This window comes from Protopterus annectens, chromosome 1.part1 (assembly GCF_019279795.1).
Source record: "Protopterus annectens isolate FY-2018-M chromosome 1.part1, PAN1.0, whole genome shotgun sequence".
NCBI lineage: Eukaryota > Metazoa > Chordata > Ceratodontiformes > Protopteridae > Protopterus > Protopterus annectens.
Window position 1 is genome coordinate 1975227437 of NC_056726.1, and position 20114 is coordinate 1975247550.

General features: G+C 39.9%; 1 non-coding gene across 1 annotated transcript; it reads left to right on the forward strand.

Annotated features, from left to right (window-relative positions):
• The first annotated feature begins 248 nt into the window (after positions 1–248).
• Positions 249–320, forward strand: TRNAP-UGG. The gene has a single exon. It is a non-coding gene; the product is annotated as a tRNA-Pro (tRNA).
• The last annotated feature ends 19794 nt before the right edge of the window (positions 321–20114 follow it).

A 20114-nucleotide genomic window follows, 5' to 3' on the forward strand; every position in this document is an offset into this window, starting at 1 on the left:
TATAAATGGAGATAATCCAGTTTAATATGCAGTCCCAAATAGAGCAGTTTAAAGATACTGTTGATGAAGTCACAGATTAGACAGCTCAGTTGGAAAGTTCAGTAATAGGTCTATGATTACAGGTAACAACAGCTGATAAACAATTCCTTATTTATTTGACTTTATTCAATGGCTTCTGGAGAAATTAGATGACCTGAAAAATAAGAGACATTGTAACACCCTGTGAATTTTGGGCTTGCAAGAAGGGTGGCTTGTTGGTCTAGGGGTATGATTCTCGCTTTGGGTGCGAGAGGTCCCGGGTTCAAATCCCGGACAAGCCCTAGGCTTTTCACTTACAAATGCCTTCTACCAGCACCTGCAGGACTGCATGGATAAGGCAATCCCAAGCAAAACAAAGACTCTTTGTACCAAAGGCAAGCGTCCAGTCTGGTGGACCCCAGCCATAAACAAACTCTACAACAAAAGAAGGAAGCTACTACAAGATAGAGCAAAATCCTTAAAAGGTAAGACACCCTTGATCACTATAAGTAAAAGAGCTCTCATAAAATCATCCAAAGCAAATTTTGAGAGAAAAATAGCTAAAGACTCAAAAGACAATCATAAGGCCTTCTTTAGCTATGTTAGAAATCTGGGAGGAAACTCCCAGATATGCTCAGAACTAGTTCAAAATGATGTGAAGATTACTGATCCTACAGACATTGCCAACATACTGGCTGACAGGTTCAGTGCAAACTTCTCCCCTCCCCCAAAGGAGAGATATCTATACCAGCGATTGCAGCCCCCAAACATCTCCAACGCCCAAGTGAGAACTGCTCTCTCCAAAGCAAAAACACAGCATCCATGGGACCTGATGGTGTCCCCGGCTGTGTGCTCCACGAACTCAACGAGGAATTAAACCCACAGCTAGGACAGCTGTTTAATCATAGTCTTACCTCTGGATACGTACCCAGAGAGTGGCGCACTGCAACTGTGGTCCCACTTCACAAAGGCGGTGCCTCCACCGACCCTGGAAATTACCGCCCATTAGCTTGACAAGCCTTATCTGCAAAGCCATGGAGAGGATCATAATGGACCTCATAAATAAAGACATAGGGAATTTGCAGACTTTGGATCCATCCCAGTTTGGCTTTGTCAAAGGCAGATCATGCCTTCTAAACTTGGTTGACTTTTTCAAACAGTCACCAAAGCCATTGATGAGGGAAAGGCAGTCCATACAGCCTACCTCGATCTGGCGAAGGCCTTGATACAATACCCCACTCGGGTATCATTGAAAAACTCATCAGCTTAAATGTTAACCCATACATCACAAGATGGGTTGCAAACTGGCTGAGTGACAGAACCCACAGGGTCAGAGTTGCTGGCACCATGTCAGACTCAAAGCCTGTCACAAGTGGTGTACCACAGGGCTCAGTCCTGGGCCCACTCTTGTTTGGCATCTACTTTTCCAGTACAAGCAAACACAGGAGGTTATGGCTGACAAAGTTTGCAGATGACTGCAAACTGGGCGCCATAGTAGAAAACACATCTGACACAGATATCCTTCAGAAGGGTCTCACAGAAACGGATAACTGGTGCCAGAGCCATGGCCTAAAGTTAAATGCCAAAAAATGCATAGTCATACCCTTCGGGAAAAACAAGGTTACCCTAGCTACCAAATAGGTGGCAATCCACTGAGCACAGAAGAAGTTATCAGGGACCTGGGGACCCAGGTTGATAGTAGTCTGTCATTCGACACCCAAGTAGCTAAAGTAGTTAGGAAGACCTTCTACATTGCCCACCTTATCATGAAGGGATTCTCATCTAGATCAAGGGAGGTCATAGTCTCCTATACTCATCACTCATCAGACCAATGATTGAGTACAATGCCCCATTCGGAATGTATCTGACCCGACACTTGCAGCAGCTGGAGAGGCCACAAAGTTCCTCACCAAAAGGATAAAGGGTCTCAAACATCTGTCCTATGCTGCCCGACTGAAAGAACTCCAGCTCTATTCAGTACCGCTTGCTCAGAGGTGACCTTTGCCTAACATACAAGGCCATGTCAAACCCAGATTTAATGAATATGCTTCACCTCAAAAAATCTAGATCCGTCAGAGCCACAAGGACGGGAGACTTAAACCTCGACACGGCTATTAATAGGACGTGCTGGAGGGATAGATTCATCACCCAAAGACTCCCTATGCTGTGGAATAAAATCCCGGTATATGTGAGGCAGAGCACCTCGCTGGCCTTGTTCAAGAGAAATCTTGACCAATGGATGGGAGATCGCAGATATACCCCAGGGATTACCTCAGTGTCACTGCTCAACAGAGGCACAGCAAAATAATGGGTATAGTTCCCCATACTAAAGGGATGGTGTAAACCACAAAACTATGGGCTAGGCTTGTAAATGCCCTCGGGCAGATAGCCTAGTATGAACCTATGAACCTATGAACCTAAGAAGGGGCTGAGCAAAAGGTCTGTTATGCTTTCTTCAGTCCTGCATACTGACCATATTAGGAATGGACTCTAAGCTTATGCTTGAATATGTCTCTCATTCTTTAGTGGCCCCCTCCCTACACACACACACTCACCACCACCCCCAGAGAGTAGGCCAAGACCTATGACTGTAGTATTCTTTTTAATTATAAAAATAGAAAGTCGTACAGACTGACAGGGAGAAAAAGAAACAGGTGTACATAGATAATCAGATAAACTCTGAAAATAATTACTCAAAGATCATAATCAAAAATAGGAAAATGTGGTGGCCTTTAATATCGGCTCTTAGGGCACAGAAAATGTAGAATACAATGCTGGATCCAGCAAAACTGAAGGTAATATTGCCTGAAAGTCTGAAGATTTTCTCAGAGTACGACCAGGCTGTCCAGGTCTTTAAGGGCAAAGAGATGTTTGAGGGAGAAGAGTTAATGAACTCTGTGCTGTAGCATAAAAAGTACAGTTTCACCATCATTCCTCATGTCTCCTGAACCTAGAAAGCAGAAGTCATCTCAGAGGGGCCTTAGTGGATGCAATTCCTGCATCATGCAGGTTCTCTCCCCTTTGCTGTCCATGGTCCTGCCAAGCATCTCATTCTGTTGCACTCCTTATTGTAGGGGTGGAGCTGTAACTTTGCCTTGAAAACATATACGCATGTAGTTCTGTTTTTGTGGTTCAAGGACTAGGATGCCAAGTACCTTGGTAAATTTATATTTCTTTTTATATCGTATGCTAGGTATGCAGAGAAGTAGTACGTTACAGTGAAGTTGTTAAAGATTTCTGTTTAATATTTTTCCAATGGCCTCTTTTTATGAGAGACCCAATGTGACATTCTTACCGTCTAGGGAAAATTTGAAAAAAAAAATCAAGAAACTTCTACTTTATTCACCTATCAAAAGGTGGCACAAGATATTTTACATCCATCTAAGCTACTACCAGCTCAGGCAGATGGGGCCTCATTTAATATCTCATTCGAAGGATGGCATACTCAGGAGCTCAGCACTCCCCCTTATGCTGCACTTTAGTGTCAGTATTGAAAAATGAATCCACTTGCCTGTTGTGGGAAAAGTACCCACCGCCTTCTGATCTTTCTGCACCAGAGGTGAATACTCTGCTTGCTGAGCCACTAACACATGTAGGCACATGTGACACGGTAATATGAAAAACTCTTTGTTTAGGATGCTTAGTGATATTTTGCAGAGGAATCATAATGGCCCTTGTAACCTCTAATGCCCCTTGTACCCTTTAGTGATAAGACAGATACTTCTACCCTTCTTGTACTGGTTGCTTTAGAGGCTGTGAAGAGTGTACTGGGAGAAGATGTTGTCCTGTTGTGCTCACATCTGGAAAAAATGCAGGGCTTTGCATAAGTTTATTTGAGGGAGCCTCATTATGTATTACTGAGAACTTCACTGAAACTGAATGGGGATCTCTAGCTAACCAAGTTTTCAAATCATCTGAAAAAATGCCAGGATTTGCATAAGCTTATTTAAGGGAACTCATTGCATATTATTTTACCTTCATGGAAACTGGATGGGGATTTCTACCTAACCAAGTTTGCAGATGACTGCACACTTGGTGTCATCTTGAAATCTCCCTCTGATACACAGAAGTTCAAACTGGAACTCACACATATCAACAACTGGTGCTTAAAACAGAGCAAAACTAAATGCTAAAAAATGCAATATCACTGCATTTGTTAAACAATTCCCTCAGCCATCTTATAGTATGGACACCATCCCACTTCAAAATAAAAGTGTAGTGAGACTTTGGGACATGGATAAATAATTTTGAGCGGGATTTTGCCTTTGTCCATCATGCAACTGTGGTCAAGGAAATCTTTTTACCTGGCACAGCTGATTGCAAAAGTTATTTCATCAATATCCAAGGGGCTTCTTAGACCCCTATATTCTGCAATGATCAGACTTATTATCCAATATAATGCCCCCTTTAGGATATATGTCACTAAGCATATCCTGCAGTTGGAAATACCTCAGAGGTTCAAAACTAAAATGATTACAGGTCTGAAAGACAAGAGATACCAGGAGAGGTTGGAAGCATTTTCCTTTTATTTGGCATCCAGTACACTCCTTAGGGCCCTCAGTGAACTTGCCTTTCAGGCTATTAGGGATCCAGTTGTTTAATGCATCTTATATCTTCACAAATCAAACAATCCCACTAACATGTGGTGGAGAAAGATCAAGCAATGCTTACCCCTTATCTTCAACAATCTTCCCCTCCAAATTAAGCAATGTAGTACACTGTATTCCTTCAAAAAGAAATTACACAAGTGGGTGGGTTTCCATAAATTTGCCCCTGATTGATTGGCCTGTTGCTCCTTGAAAAGATGGTAGGAGGGAATACAGGCAAGGTGTAAATGGCCTCCTTGTCCACTTGCCTTGCATTTTGTATGGTTCTATGATTCTATAGTGTTACTACTCTTTGTTAAGCTCTTCCATCACAGGTTCTATGAGGAACAATAGAATTGAGATGACTGAAAAATCCTTGCTGAAATCCTGTTAAGATTTTTTTAGGATACTGAAATCCCCTGTGTGTAGTATGTTGTTGATGAGGTATACATTCAAAGGTCTAAGAAACTATGCTTTAAAATGTCAACAGCTCAGAACCTCATTGAGACCTAGTAGTGACACATATCATTGGTATTATTCTAGATGAGACCTCTCTGATGTGTCAGGCATATCTAGGATCTTGATGAAGCATCTGTTCATCCTCTATGAACTTTCAGCCATGGGTCTTGACTATCTTACCTCTTACCTTTTGGGTTGCATGCAAGACAGTAGTTTTAGACATTAATTATTCCTTGAGAAGATCCTACATGGAAGAGAAGTACTTGCTTGAAGTTCAGTCTTTCCAGACCAAAGTATTGAGAAGTCAACCTAATTTGAGTCCCTTCCCCACTGCTGGCCTTTCTGCAATCAAAATTTCAGACTGAAGCAAGATGGAATTTATGCCTAGAGTGCAGAAAGTTGGGAATGATTTTCAGCATTCATCTCTCACTTAACGACCAGTTGACAGCTGTTGTCTGAAAAACATTGTCAGAATTAACAACCTTACTTTGTCAGGGGGATCTCTCTAAGGTTTTGCATTCTTTGCTCTGCTTACAACTGAACTACCAAAACTTTAACTGTTACTAGCCATTGCAGACCTTGAGTTCCTTCAATGAATGCATAACTCAGTAGCCCATTTCTCAGTGACATCATCTAGGTTTGAAAGTATCACTCCATTGCTTCAAAGTCTACCCCACTGCCAGTGGGCTTAAGGGTCTTTTATAAGGTTTTGGTACTTCTGGAGCATGTCCTACATGATGCAGATCCTGTTTATCTCAAAGAGCTGCTTGTCCCTCATCAGCCATTTTGCTTATTCATCTCAGCTGACATAGGTGTGACAGTGATTCCTAACATGCAGTCAGAATGCTCTGGAGTGCATTTCCTTGCATACTGGGTATGTTGCCCATACAATTAACCAGGATTCCAGATTACACGTACTACTAAAGCTGGATACATTAAGAAGTCCCTTAAGGCACAGCCATTTCACTTATAATACTTCAAATGATTACTTAGCAGTTATCCACTGACTTCAGGAACTTTATGTCATATTGTTTTGTATTTAATGTACACTTTATTTGTACTCTGTTACATGCTTAGCTTTCAAACATGTAAGTCATTTATTCATTCATCCATCCATCTGCATTATACACTGCATCAAAGAGACTTTAAAAGGAGACAATAAGAACTGAGTGTATTAAACTTATAATACTTTCAATTAATATCAAATGGCCATTTTTTTTTTGTTTAAATAAATCAAAGACCATTGGCCACAAAAATGAAAATTATAAAAATCCATGCCAACAAATTAGAGTTTTTGGCTTATGCCTTCAAGGATTAAAATACTAATGCTTCAAACAGCTTTAAACAAATGCACAAATTTAAAAACAACAAATCACATAAATATTGCATTAACTATCAAAGGTACATATATAATTACTCAAAAATGCTATATATACATATATAAATACATTTGTGTGTGTATACATATAAATTTAAATAAATATATATATATATATATATATATATATATATATATATATATATATATATATATATATATATATATATATATATATATATAGGGCTACTTTGAACCACCAAAATTAAATTTCTGTGAGCTTCATTTACCCAGCTCCACTTCTCTGAAATGTCATTATACCAAAAGCACAAACTGCCGAAATCCTTTCCCCATGAAAGGAACCACTTGGCCACCATGGTGAACTTTCCCCTTTCATCAGTATAGTGCGATCTCGGAGTTGATATATTTAAGTAGGGGGGGGTGTGGGTGGTGTAGGGTTTAGTTTTGGTCCATTTAGGTTTTTTTGCCATGATGGCCAAGTGGTTCCTTTCACAGGGAAAGGATTTCGGCAGTCCGTGCTTTCATTTTAATGACGCTTTGGAGAAGTAGAGTCGGGTAAGTGAAATTCAAAGAAATGAAACATCGGTGGTTCATATATATATATATATATATATGCAAATTGCCTAGCTGTTTGCTTCATACAGCACTTGCTGCATGGGCACTCAACCTGTACACCACTGCTGTCTGATAGCAATTCTTACTTCCAGGAGCATGAAAAGAATGTGAATTAATGTAGCCTTTAGATCTGCTATCTTTATAACAACAAAGTGAACAACCATTGCAGTCATTATTAACCATATTGTCCTGGGTAAATAAACTATGAACTACCAAGTTAGATCTGCTGTCTCTGTAACAACAAAGTGAACAACCATTGCAGTCATTATTAACCATATTGTCCTGGGTAAATAAACTAAGAACTACCAAGTTAGATCTGCTACCTCTGTAACAACAAAGTGAACAACCATTACAGTCATTATTAACTATATTGTCCTGGGTAAATAAACTATGAACTACCAAGTTAGATCTGCTATCTCTGTAACAACAAAGTGAACAACCATTACAGTCATTATTAACCATATTGTCCTGGGTAAATAAACTATGAACTACCAAGTTAGATCTGCTATCTCTGTAACAACAAAGTGAACGACCATTACAGTCATTATTAATTATATTGTCCTGGGTAAATAAACTATGAACTACCAAGTTAGATCTGCTATCTCTGTAACAACAAAGTGAACGACCATTACAGTCATTACTAACTATATTGTCCTGGGTAAATAAACTATGAACTACCAAGTTAGATCTGCTATCTCTGTAACAACAAAGTGAACAACCGTTACAGTCATTATTAACCATATTGTCCTGGGTAAATAAACTATGAACTACCAAGTTATCTGCTATCTCTGTAACAACAAAGTGAACAACCATTACAGTCATTATTAACCATATTGTCCTGGGTAAATAAACTATGAACTACCAAGTTAGATCTGCTATCTCTGTAACAACAAAGTGAACAACCATTACAGTCATTATTAACCATATTGTCCTGGGTAAATAAACTATGAACTACCAAGTTAGATCTGCTATCTCTGTAACAACAAAGTGAACGACCATTACAGTCATTATTAACTATATTGTCCTGGGTAAAAAAACTATGAACTACCAAGTTAGATCTGCTATCTCTGTAACAACAAAGTGAACAACCATTATAGTCATTATTAACCATATTGTCCTGGGTAAATAAACTATGAACTACCAAGTTAGATCTGCTATCTCTGTAACAACAAAGTGAACAACCATTACAGTCATTATTAACCATATTGTCCTGGGTAAATAAACTATGAACTACCAAGTTAGATCTGCTATCTCTGTAACAACAAAGTGAACAACCATTACAGTCATTATTAATTATATTGTCCTGGGTAAATAAACTATGAACTACCAAGTCTGAAATCCAAAGGGCCACCTATATGAAATCTGTAGCTTTAGATTTGAAAAGTATGCATCTGAAATAATAATATTATAAAAGTAATTCAAAGTACATATAACTCCCTCAATAAAAGAAGTATATCTACTCACAAAATACATTTCTTCTTTCTTCTTCTTCATATAAGCAGTCCACCTAAAGTTCATGTTACTGCTTTAAAATTGATATTATCTACTCACCTTCTCCAGTGAATAATGCAATTGCACATATGTATATCCTCGTATAAGTAATCTAGATACTATACCTTTTGCCACCTTATAAAATTCTAAATCTTCAGAACACAACCTTCTAGCTTTAAAAAAAATTCCCCATATTGAAGGGAAGCTTTTGTGGATTATGGGTACTAAATGCAAACAAGAAGATATTTGTAGCAGTAGGTAGACTCCCTAAAGAGAGTAGTCTGTATGTGACCCTCCTTAAAGAAACATCCAAATAACCAGTAGTGGTGGTACTCAATTTATATGTAACATAAAAAATGTATTCCTTTCAATGCATTCCATAAATTCCACAAAATCACAAACATTTCTTTTAAATAAAAAAATCATATACATATATATATATATATATATCTTATGAAAAACATTATGCTGAAAATACCAGAATACATACAAGTCATTTCAAAACTAGCTATAAGTAAATTAGCATAACCTGGGGCAAACCTAGCCCCCACAGCTGTTTTTCAAATCTGTCTATAGTAAGATCCATTGACATAAAAATATAGTAAAATCAATTATTATCAAGACTAAATTGAATTACTTGCAACATCCTTAATATAAAGCTGAATAGAATCTAATCCTGTGTCATAATCTATGGAAGAATATAAACTGCAAGCATCTACTGTACCAAAGAAAACAGTTACGGCAGTCTACTTTCATTATCTGCTGCAAAACATTCTTACTGTCTCTAACATATGATCTTAACTGAATGACATAAGATTGCAACACAAGATTCACAAGTATAGCTAAACTCTTCGAAGGCCCCTCCCAACCTGTGAAACAATAGATCTTGGTGGGGGCAGTAACACTTTTATGTACCTTAGGTAAAGCATAGAAAACTAGTAGCCTGGAATTACACATCAATAACTTGTCTTCCATACTTTCTGAAATGCATTTATTCTGTTTCATTGAGTCAACCAATAAACTAACATCTGACTGTATACGTATTTTTAATATTTTTCTTAATTTCTTATTCATAATGACATGCTGAATAATAAAAATGTTGGTATGGGATATGGCACAGAAACTTGGAACAGTCCTGAGTTGCATAAAAAAAAACAAAAGGCAGAGGTGTAGGTGCATGGCTATTCTTTCATGATCCTACTACTAATATCCCATCACATTGAAACAACTGGACATCTTGAATATAAAGAGATCAGTCTGGTGTTACAGTGTGCACTTGTGATATCAAAAAGATAATTACTGCATAATCCTTCTCCTTGCTCTTATTTCCAACAGGGTTTTGGCCACAGAATGTAGCAAGAACAACAATCACTATTGGAGATGTTAATGAAGCACCAGTGTTCGCACAAAAGAGCTACACTGCAAGGATCTTCAACACTGTGCCATACAAATTCCCTGTAATTAAAGCTGAGGTATGGTTTTGATTTCAGTTGTGTTATAATTATTATTTATTTCTAAATGCTAATGAAGATACATGTAATCCAGCAACATTTTTGCTGTCTTGTGCATTTCTGTGACTGTGGGCATTAACATTAAGCATACCAGAGGGGCTAACTTGAGATATATTATGTCTGCATTGATAGCTGGGTTTTTGTTTGTGACAATGGTGTCTAGACTAGGTTCAGGTAATGTGTCAGTCTATCATAATATAGAGTGTACAGGTCAGAATGCATCATCCAGTGATGCTTATCCTTCTCCTGGGACTTTCGACAAATTTCTGCAGTGAGAGAACTCTCTAGTAGACACTAGTGGTATTGTCTCTGCTTAGTAGCAAATGCCACTGCTCAAAATGGGTACAGCATTAAGTGCCTTTCCAGGGTCCATTTCTGCAAAAACGGGGATTACAAAAATAGTGACACCCTCTGTGTGATGCAGCACGTGACAAACCAGTCAGTCAATTGTTGACTGTCCATGTCCCTACTTAATCTGAACTGTGAAGTCAGGTTTACACAAATGGTTAGTGGCATCACATAGAAAAGCATCTGTATCTGTCAGAGCAGGGGAGGAAGAAGGAGTATCTGTCTTTAGGCACAGATCTGCTCAATTCCTCTTTGGAAAATATCATTAATTTGGAAAGTGACAGCAAAGAAACCAGAAGTATAAATGACAATCCAGCTCCGCTCACCCTCTCTGTTTGTGTGTATACCAGATCACAGGTGATAGTGATGGAATATATTGAAATTGTAGTACCAGTAAGAAATGAGACAGATTAGTATCAGTACATACTTTAACTTGTACAGCAGCAAAGCACCAACAGAAAAAAAGAAAACCCTGCAAAAATTGATTGATAAAGGATAATGCACCTCCCAGAGCAAATGGTTAATGAAAATGTAATACAATAAATAATGACTACAGCACATCACGTTGGAGGAAACAGGTGAATGACAGCAGGCCACCCTCTTAGGGAGGGTTAGCTGTGTTAACATTCAGATTACAACTCCACCATTATTCAGGGTGATTTATACAGCCATTGAAATGCTTCCTATATATGCTGAACAATATGAACAACTGAAAGTGGTGCAACTGATGCAAGACATCTGGGCATTTATGTCTGTAACTTGGTTATGGGTATTTTGTACCGAAATCTGGGAAATCAGGACAGTGCACTGGTGCAGCGGCAGCGTTGTCGCCATACAGCAAGACGTTCTCTGGTTCGATTCTCGGCTGGAGTGCCTTCTGTGTGGAGTCTGCATGTCCTCCCTGCATTCATGTGGGTTTCCTCTGGGTGCTCTGGTTTCCTCCCACATTACAAAAACATGCGTCTGGAGAGTTTCTCCCCAGGCCGCTGTTGAAAATTATCTCCGTTCCAAGTCGGACTTTCCCAGTTAACAAATGTTAAATAAATAAAAAAATTAAATTTGCACACAGATACCAACAGAAAACTGAATGTGTTATGCAGTAAGTCAGTGCGGAAAGCTTTTTCTAATCTTGGAATACAAAGGAAATATTTTTCTGTGATGGAATCTACAGCTGTAATAACAAAAAGCAATGTGATTGTATTAACAGGAAATAGAATATTAAGGTTTGCAGCACTCTGCATAATCTGAAGAAATATGCAAGTTTCTGATGTACCCAGTATTGCTAGTTGTTCTTGCTCTGCATTGGCAAGTTAACAGCCAATACAGTTGTTTTTAAAAAGAGAAATTGTGAAAAAAGATGAGAACAGTGAATCTGAATATGGAGTTGGACTAGACTACATTTTTCTCGAGTTTGCCTTCATAGATACTCTCTCCCTCTCCCACCCTCTCAATAATCATATTTAGGAGACTCTAAGAGATAATTGTGGATTAAACTTATAGTTTCATGGTTTCATAGTAGGCTGTTGACCCTGGAGGATCTTTACAAGCCTAGCCATGTATTCCCATGATTTTTTAACCTTTGTAATTTACATACAAATAATCCTGAGCAGGCAGACCCCTTAAATTTTAATCTTTTAAATAAGGGATATAGTGCTATTCCTTGTGTGAGTTCTGTAATTATGAAGGAAGTCTTGTTTTATAGGAGTAAACTTTCATTAATACTAATATATGTTGTGACGTGTAAGTATAGTTAAGCAGTTTTGTTATATTGTTATTATTGTGTAGGTTGTGGATGTAGAAGTGGGGGTGGGGAAGGTAGAAAATTGTGGGCATCTGGCGAAGATGGGGATGTTATTGCATGAAAGCAAGGGGGAAGGGGAACATTAATAAGGTATTCAGGCTGTGAGGCAGCAGTGTGCTTTAAAGATTTGTATAGTGGGAAATGCAAAATATGCTGGACATCTGAAAGTCTAGAAAGAGAATAGGAAGTTCAAGAAAACTAATTTGATTTATTAAGATGTTGGTGGTGAAACCTGAAGGCTACGCCTATACAAGTACAGAAGTGAAAGCATGTGAACTTGTAGAAGTACAACCTTTAAAATGGTTTGTGAGAGGAAAGACTTTGCCATCTCATTGACAGTGGTGGTAGGAAGAAGACTGTGTGTGGTTCAAGGAAGATGATGCCTGGTTCAAGGTGCAGAATGAGCATTGGGTATGATGTTGATAGAAAGAGTTATAGGCTACGAACACTGGGGACAAGACAGATATAAGGGGGCTAATACAGACAATGGTGGTATGTAGTTTGAGATGGGAGAAAACAGAGAAGGAAAGCTCTTCATAGTGGATATAATTGCCAAAGATTATTTACTTAAGAAGACTTTCAGGATTTTGGCATTTCTATGAATGAGCCATTTAGCAGGATCTTGGAGGAATAGTTGTGGAGAAAAGGGAAAGCAGTGCAGTTGTAGAAAGAGAAAATATGTTAATTGTTCTTGCAAGTGCAAGGGGTGACTTAAGAAGAAGAAGAAGAAGAGTAGTTTATCATTTTAGGAGATAGTTCCAGTGCCAAGGAACAATGGGGTAAGAAAAACAGTATTGAGTTTCATCACTGCTGGGTCAGGGAGTGAGCTAAGGCAAGGAGGTATGTAGTTATTGGTGCAGCTCTATGAGTGAGATAAGGAAAGGCGACATGTCTTTATAGGTGAGTCTCAGGAAGTGACCTAAGGAAAGGGTATATGTCTTTATAGGTGCGTCTCAGGAAGTGACCGAAGGAAAGGGGACATGTAGTTATAGGTGCATCTCAGGAAGTGACCTAAGGAAAGGGGACATGTAGTTATAGGTGTGTCTCAGGAATTGAGCTAAGGAAAGGGGACATGTAGTTATAGTTGTGTCTCAGGAATTGACCTAAGGAAAGGGGACATGTCTTTATAGGTGCGTCTCAAGAAGTGACCTAAGGAAAGGAGACATAGTTATAGGTGCATCTCAGGGAGTGACCTAAGGAAAGGGAGAATTTAGTTAATGGCACAGCTCAGAAAGTGAGACAATGAAAGGGGATATTTTATTATTGGTGCAGAGCTATTTCATGGGGCATGTAGTTATTTCTGCAGCATGGGGAATAAGCTAAGGAAAGGGGCATGTATTTATTGGTGCAGCACAGGGGAGTAAGCTAAGGAAAGGGGCATATAAGTATTGGTGCAGCTCAGGGAATAAGCTAAGTAAAGGGTGTATGTAGATATTGATGGATGGTAAGAAAGAAAACATTGGTGTATGAAGTCTTATATGGTAGAGAAAGGTTGAATCTCAGTCAAAATTGAACAGAAGTGCTCAAGTGGAAATTAGACAGATGTATAGTGAGTGAAATCACAGAAGGCAGCAGGCTCAGATGAGGTCACAGCATATATAATAAAGATGTTGGGTAAGATAGGAGAGAAATGGCTCATGAGGGTACTCATAGCAGTGTGGAGAGAAAGACATATCCCAAATGACTGGAGAATAAGCATAGTAATGTCAGTGTTCAAAAAGAAAGGGGGTATCCAAAATTGTGGGCTGTACAGAGGTATCAAACTCTGCCACACTGCAGGGAAGTTCTAGAGAGGTTGATTGACAAATGAATATGCAGAGTATTAGAAAGTAAGATGGGAAATGAGCAGTCTGAATTCCAATCTGGATGTAGCACAATTGACCCAATGTTTATTATGAGACAGATAGCTGAGAAGCAACTAAAGATGAGAAAAGAGTCCAACTGGGCACTCCTAGACTTGGAGAAAGCATATGACAGGTTACCAAGGAGTGTGATTTGGGCAGTACTATGGTTCTTCAAAGCCCCAGAAACATTGTTAGAATTAGTACAGACTATGCACAAGGACACAATGACTCAAATATGAACAGTGTTCGGTCTCACAGAGGGATTCCCAGTGGGAGTGGATGTGCGTCAGGGTTCAGCTCTGAGCCCACTGCTGTACATACTGGTGATGGATTACATCAGTAAACAGGCTGAAAGGGACAGATAACAATGTTGCTGTGTGCAGACAATGTTGCATTATAGTCAGACTCTGAGCAAGAACTTCAGCAAAGGATAGGGTAATGGAATGCAAGACTGAAGGCATATGGGATGAAACTGAATACAGATAAGACAGCTGTAATGGCTGCAAATGGGGGAAATCAGAAAAAGGAGAGAATTGAGATATAAGGGGAAAATAGTGAAACAGGTCAATAGCTTCACGTATCTGTGATGAGTGGTTGAGGAGAAGGGAAGTCTGAATGAGGAGGTCAAAACTAGAATTAGAGGGTCTGCAGCTAACTGGTACAGAGTGGCAGGGGTAGTATATGATAGAAGAATGCCAAACAACCTGAAATGTAAGGTGTATTAAATAGTGGTACAATCAATACCACTGTAAAGTACACAAGCCTGGGCATTAAAGGTAGAGCTCTTAAGGAAGGATGCACATTGTGAGACAGACAAAAAAAATTAGGATGTAGGAGCAGAAGCCAAAGTAGCTCCAGTTGTAGAAAAGGTCAAAGAGAACAGATTGTGGTGGTTCATACGCATGTGCAGAAAAGCAGAAGACAGTCTGGTGAAGAAGATTTGGGACAGACAGGAAGAAGGCAGGAGGAAACAAGGGCATCCAGCAAAGAGGCAGATGGATTGTGTGAGGGAAGATCTGTGACAGTCAGGCATGAATGTCAAAAAAGGTAGGAAAGTGGCATCGAATAGAGAGAGATGGAGATAGTTAATATGACACCTCGTGCAGAAAATGAGAAAAAGGGGGTTGATGATTATGATGATGATGTATAGTAAGTGATACTGGGTAAGCCTTTACAATGAAGTACAGTAGCTGGAAGGAGGAGGTGAAGAGTGTGGTTAATTTGGTGATTGCTTGGAGGGCTGGTGAAGTCAAAAGGATGAGGGAGACTGGAATTGTAGGAATGATCAGCAGTGCAGAGGGTGTTAATGTTAGTAGTGAGCCTGAACGGGATACTAGAGTGTGATGAGTGGGGTGTACTAGTGGGTGGTGTGTATGGCAGGGAACATGGGGTGAACAAATGAGTTTCAAACAACTGGATAACTCGGTGGGACTGCTGCAGTAGGGGTACATAAATATGGGTAAAAAGAAGGCTCACTAACATATGAGAATATTTAGTTTTAGTTATTTAGGAATTACAGACCTGAGAAGGATGGGTAGGTGTGAATTTACCCCTGTAGTATGCAGAATGGCACCCCTTCTTTATTTTGGGGCTTAACTGGCTAGGCGTCTCAATGTTCTTCTAGACAATGTGCTTTGCATATAGCTGTGAACGTATAAATTCTATGAGGGATGACAGTGTATGTGAGAGGAGGAAGAAAATGCAGTTTAGTAGAGCTTATTGAGGGAGTGGTAACAGAGACAGAAAGAGTATAGTGGAGTAATAGTGGAATTCAATGAGAGACTCAGAAACCTTTTACTGATGTTATATTATTGTGAATTTGCCAAACTGTGATCTGCTAATGCTCAGTTCTCTGTTTTGTCCATGTGTCTGATAAGAACATTTATTGAAGTTGTATGTATAGTAGTACAGTTGTTATCTTTAACTAATGTTTATAGTTTTCACTAAAATTCTCAAACCTTGTTAAACAGAATTTGTCATTTTGGCCCATGCTTTGAAACAGTATTACTGTCATTTTCTGACAAGTGATTATTGTATTACAATTCACTTCTAATACATTTGTAACACAAGCATCTTATATAAATTAGTTTGATATTCAAAGGATATATCATTCTTTACATAACTCCAGCTGGCTATGCTGGCACTAGCCCATATCATCACATCTCTCCCCACTTCGAAGACTCAAGCTAGTTTTTCAAGTGACCCTTGAGAAATGTAGCTAGAAAGAAATAAGCCTGTCTGGGAATACATTATCCCATACCATATCTTGAGATTCCATCTGCCTTGGCATTGCTGACCCCACTACAGTGCTGCACCATCATATCATATGCCTGCAATCCTAAGCTTCACCTTAATAATTTGGCATTTTGCTGGCTGGCTGTATGTAGCCATAGATCCCCCTCTGACTCATCCTCCCTCCTACTGCAAATACTTAGCACAAGTGCCTCCCTGTCATGGTATAGCTTCATCATTTTAACATGGTACAGTTTGTGCCCCTGCCTTCTGCTTAGCAGTTCTACCATGTGGTTAACATCACTGACCATCCTTACCACTTTGAAGGGTCCCTCCCAACCTGCCTGCAGCTTATTGTGTCTAACAGGAATGATCACCATCACCTGCTGTCGCACAGCATACTCTCTGGCTCGATCATTCCTGTCATACCAAACTTTTTTTCTGCTGTTGGGTTCCTGCCAGTTTCTCCTGGACCAAGCCCATGAGCCCCCTGAGTCTTGTCCTTAGGTTTAGGACATATGCCACAACAGATTCCTTGTGGGATTCACACTCACTCTCCCATTCATCATGAATCAAATCTAAAGGTCCCTTCACCCTATGTCCAGACAGCAACTCAAAGGATGAAAAACCTGTGGTTTCCTGGGGTGCCTTTCTGTAAGCAAACAGCAGATGGGGCAAATATTTGTCCCACTCTCTCTTAAACTGGTCTGCAAATGCCCATAGCATGGTCTTTAGTGTAGAGTTTAACCTCTTCACAAGACCGTTAGTCTGGGGATGGCAGGGGTGGTTTTTAGGTGCTACACCCCACAGCACTCCCACAGATAAGCAAGCAGATGTGACATGAAATTGGTACCTCTGTAAATCAGTATTTCTCTCAGGAAACCTACCCTGCTGAAAATCTCTAACAAAGGATTTGCCACCTTCTCTGCCTCAATGCAAGACAGAGCCATCACCTCAGGGTATCTAGTAGCGTAATCTACTACCACTTAGATATACTTCTTCCCTGTGAAGATTGGGGTACTCAGAGGCTCCACAATATCCATAACTATCCTTTGAAATGGTTCCTCAATCACAGACAAAGGCATCAAAGGAGCTTTGACATTGTCTCCTGCCTTGCTAACTTTTTGTCACTGCTCACAGGTCCTGCAGTACCCTGTTACATTCCTGGCAATCCCAGACCAATACGAGTTCTGCATCATATGTCTCTTGGTACGCTTTTTGCCCATATAACCTGCAAACTACAACCTTTGCCTTGAGGCTCTAAACTGGTTCCAAAGTTATCTCAAAAAGGCAGCATGCTACCCTATGGAAAAATAAACTCTCCCCCCAACTTCCCATCTCTGTGGGAGTCCCCCAAGGATTGATTCTGCTACTCTTTACGATCTTTACCAATGACCTTATAATGGCTGCTAGTCCTGCCGACATTATTCAACACGCAGATGACCCCTCGCTCATCTGCTCAGCACCTACAACTGAGACACTTCAAGAGAAAACCCAGATTGCCCATACCAACATTAAAAAATACCTAGCAGCCCATCAACTGATACTAAATCCCAATAAAACTAAGTTTATGGTCTTTTCAAATCCTTCTTCATTAGCCAATAGCCAATCCCTCTCTATTTTCTTCTCCAATGGCACTAAAATAGAACCAGTTGAACAAACTAAACTTCTTGGGGTTACCATAGATAATGCACTGAAATTTGACAAACATATAGCTCAGACCATTAAAAAAGTCCATATTAAACTTGGCACACTCTACAGAGCTAAACCCTATCTTTCAGACCATGCTAGACTGGCTACAGCAAGAACCCACTTATTATCCTCACTTCTCTATTGTTCTCAAATATTCACAAACCTCCATAAAACAGAACTAAACAAACTTGAATCCTACTATAATGATTGCCAATTTTGCAACTAACCTACCTCAAAAACACATCATCGTACTGCCCTCAAACAACTAAATTGGTTAGAACTCCCAAACTTACTCATGCAAAACCAATTACTAATTGTCCATACAGTAATGTATAAACCTGATCACTGCCCAGCCCTAACAAACCTTGTCCAACCCTACAAAAAACATAACTCTCTTAGGTCAGCAGACAAAGTCCTACTTAAAGTAAATAAATCTCCAACTCTTATGGTGACTCTTTATACTGCCACAAGATTGCAAAAGTCTGGAACTCACTCCCTCAACAAATTCTATCTATTGATCATACACAATACTTTAAGCAGGAACTAAAACAATATTTCCTATCATACTGGTTATGCCCATGCCTTGATCCATACTAACCTTTTACCCCCCCCCCCCCTTTCTCTACTACTCTGGCCACAGCTGTCAAAATCATGTGAGGAAGGCCCCTCCCATCACATAATTTGACAATTATTTTTTTGTTTTGTAAATTGTTAATGTTTATATTGTATCTATACTTCTACTGACTTGTATGCTATTCACTATATCTTTAGGCTATTTTATTATGTTTTACCATCTTATTTAAAAATACCTGTATGTCTATGTAACTTGAAACTTTTTATACTGTTGTGTTACTATGTTCATTGGACATTACCTGGTAAACAAATGTAAATAAATAAATAGTAATGAATAAATAAAAGGAATATCATGGGCTATGGCTAGAAGTGCCAGATGGCAGGCTCTGGGCACTGCCAACTGTTGTATTACCTTACCTTCTAGCCCTGCCTCAGGGGTCCACTCTCTGTACAGTGACCCTTTGTTCCAGTATACAGACTCCCCTTTTCCTTGAGAATCAGACACCTCCCTAGCTACCTCCCTCAAGCCTTGTAATGTAGAATCTAACAGCTGAGCCTGTCTCAACTCTGTCTTTGTGACTTTTCTGAGCTCCCCTTCCACAAGAAGTCTGGTATTTTCTGACATCGGTGCCTCACTGTCAGTCTGGGTACTACCACTCACCTCTGCCCTTGCAGTCACCCTGTCCATGGGAACATCAGTACCTACCAGCAACTGTGGCTCACCTTCAGTCTTACTGCTACAGGGTAGCTCCCTCCCTGATTTAGTCATATCACCAGTCCTAAATTCAGGTGTGTGGTCTGTCTGGGTCTCCCCCAGGCTACTAGACCCACATGCCTGTCTCCAAGCCTGAATGAGTGGACTGCATGCACACAAAGTACTGCATTATCAAAATTATTCCCTATCAAGACATTTGCAGGGATATCCTCAACACACCTATGTTCTTGCTTCCTTTTCCACCCTTCCAGTCAAGGTGAACCCTGACCAGAGGCATTTGGAATGGGATCCCTCCTAAACCTCTGACTGGAGTGGACTGCCCAAGCAAGTACTGCTCCTCTTTAACCACTGCAGGCTTCACAATGGTTATGTCAGAGGCTGTGTCTCTCTTGGCAGTAGCCTGTTTTCTATCCACCAAGATAGGATACAAATTTTGGTAGTAGTTTATTACCCCTGTTGTCTCCGGACAATTTACCACTGGCATTCTGTTATTCTCACTTGCTGGCTCCCCCACCTTTTGTTCCCCACCTTGCCTCTGTGGACATCTATATGCTATATAGCCCCACTGGTTACATTTAAAACATTTAACCCTTGATCTTGGCCATGTACCTGAACTAATGGCTTCCCGTTACTGTTGGACTCTGTTGGGGCAGTTTAGGCTGCCCACCATGGGTTCCTTTATATCCATGTGCAGCACCAGGTATCCCTTTCCTGTGCAGCAATGACCTGCTTGCTAGGGAGAGATCCCCCTTTTTCCACAGCTCATCTGCAGAGTTGCATTTTCAGTCTGCCAACCAGATTCTCATATCCTCAGACAAAGTGCTAAGGGCTTGTTCCCTCACCAAAACTTCTGCCAGCTTTTCAAAAGTGATAACCTGATACCCACTCAC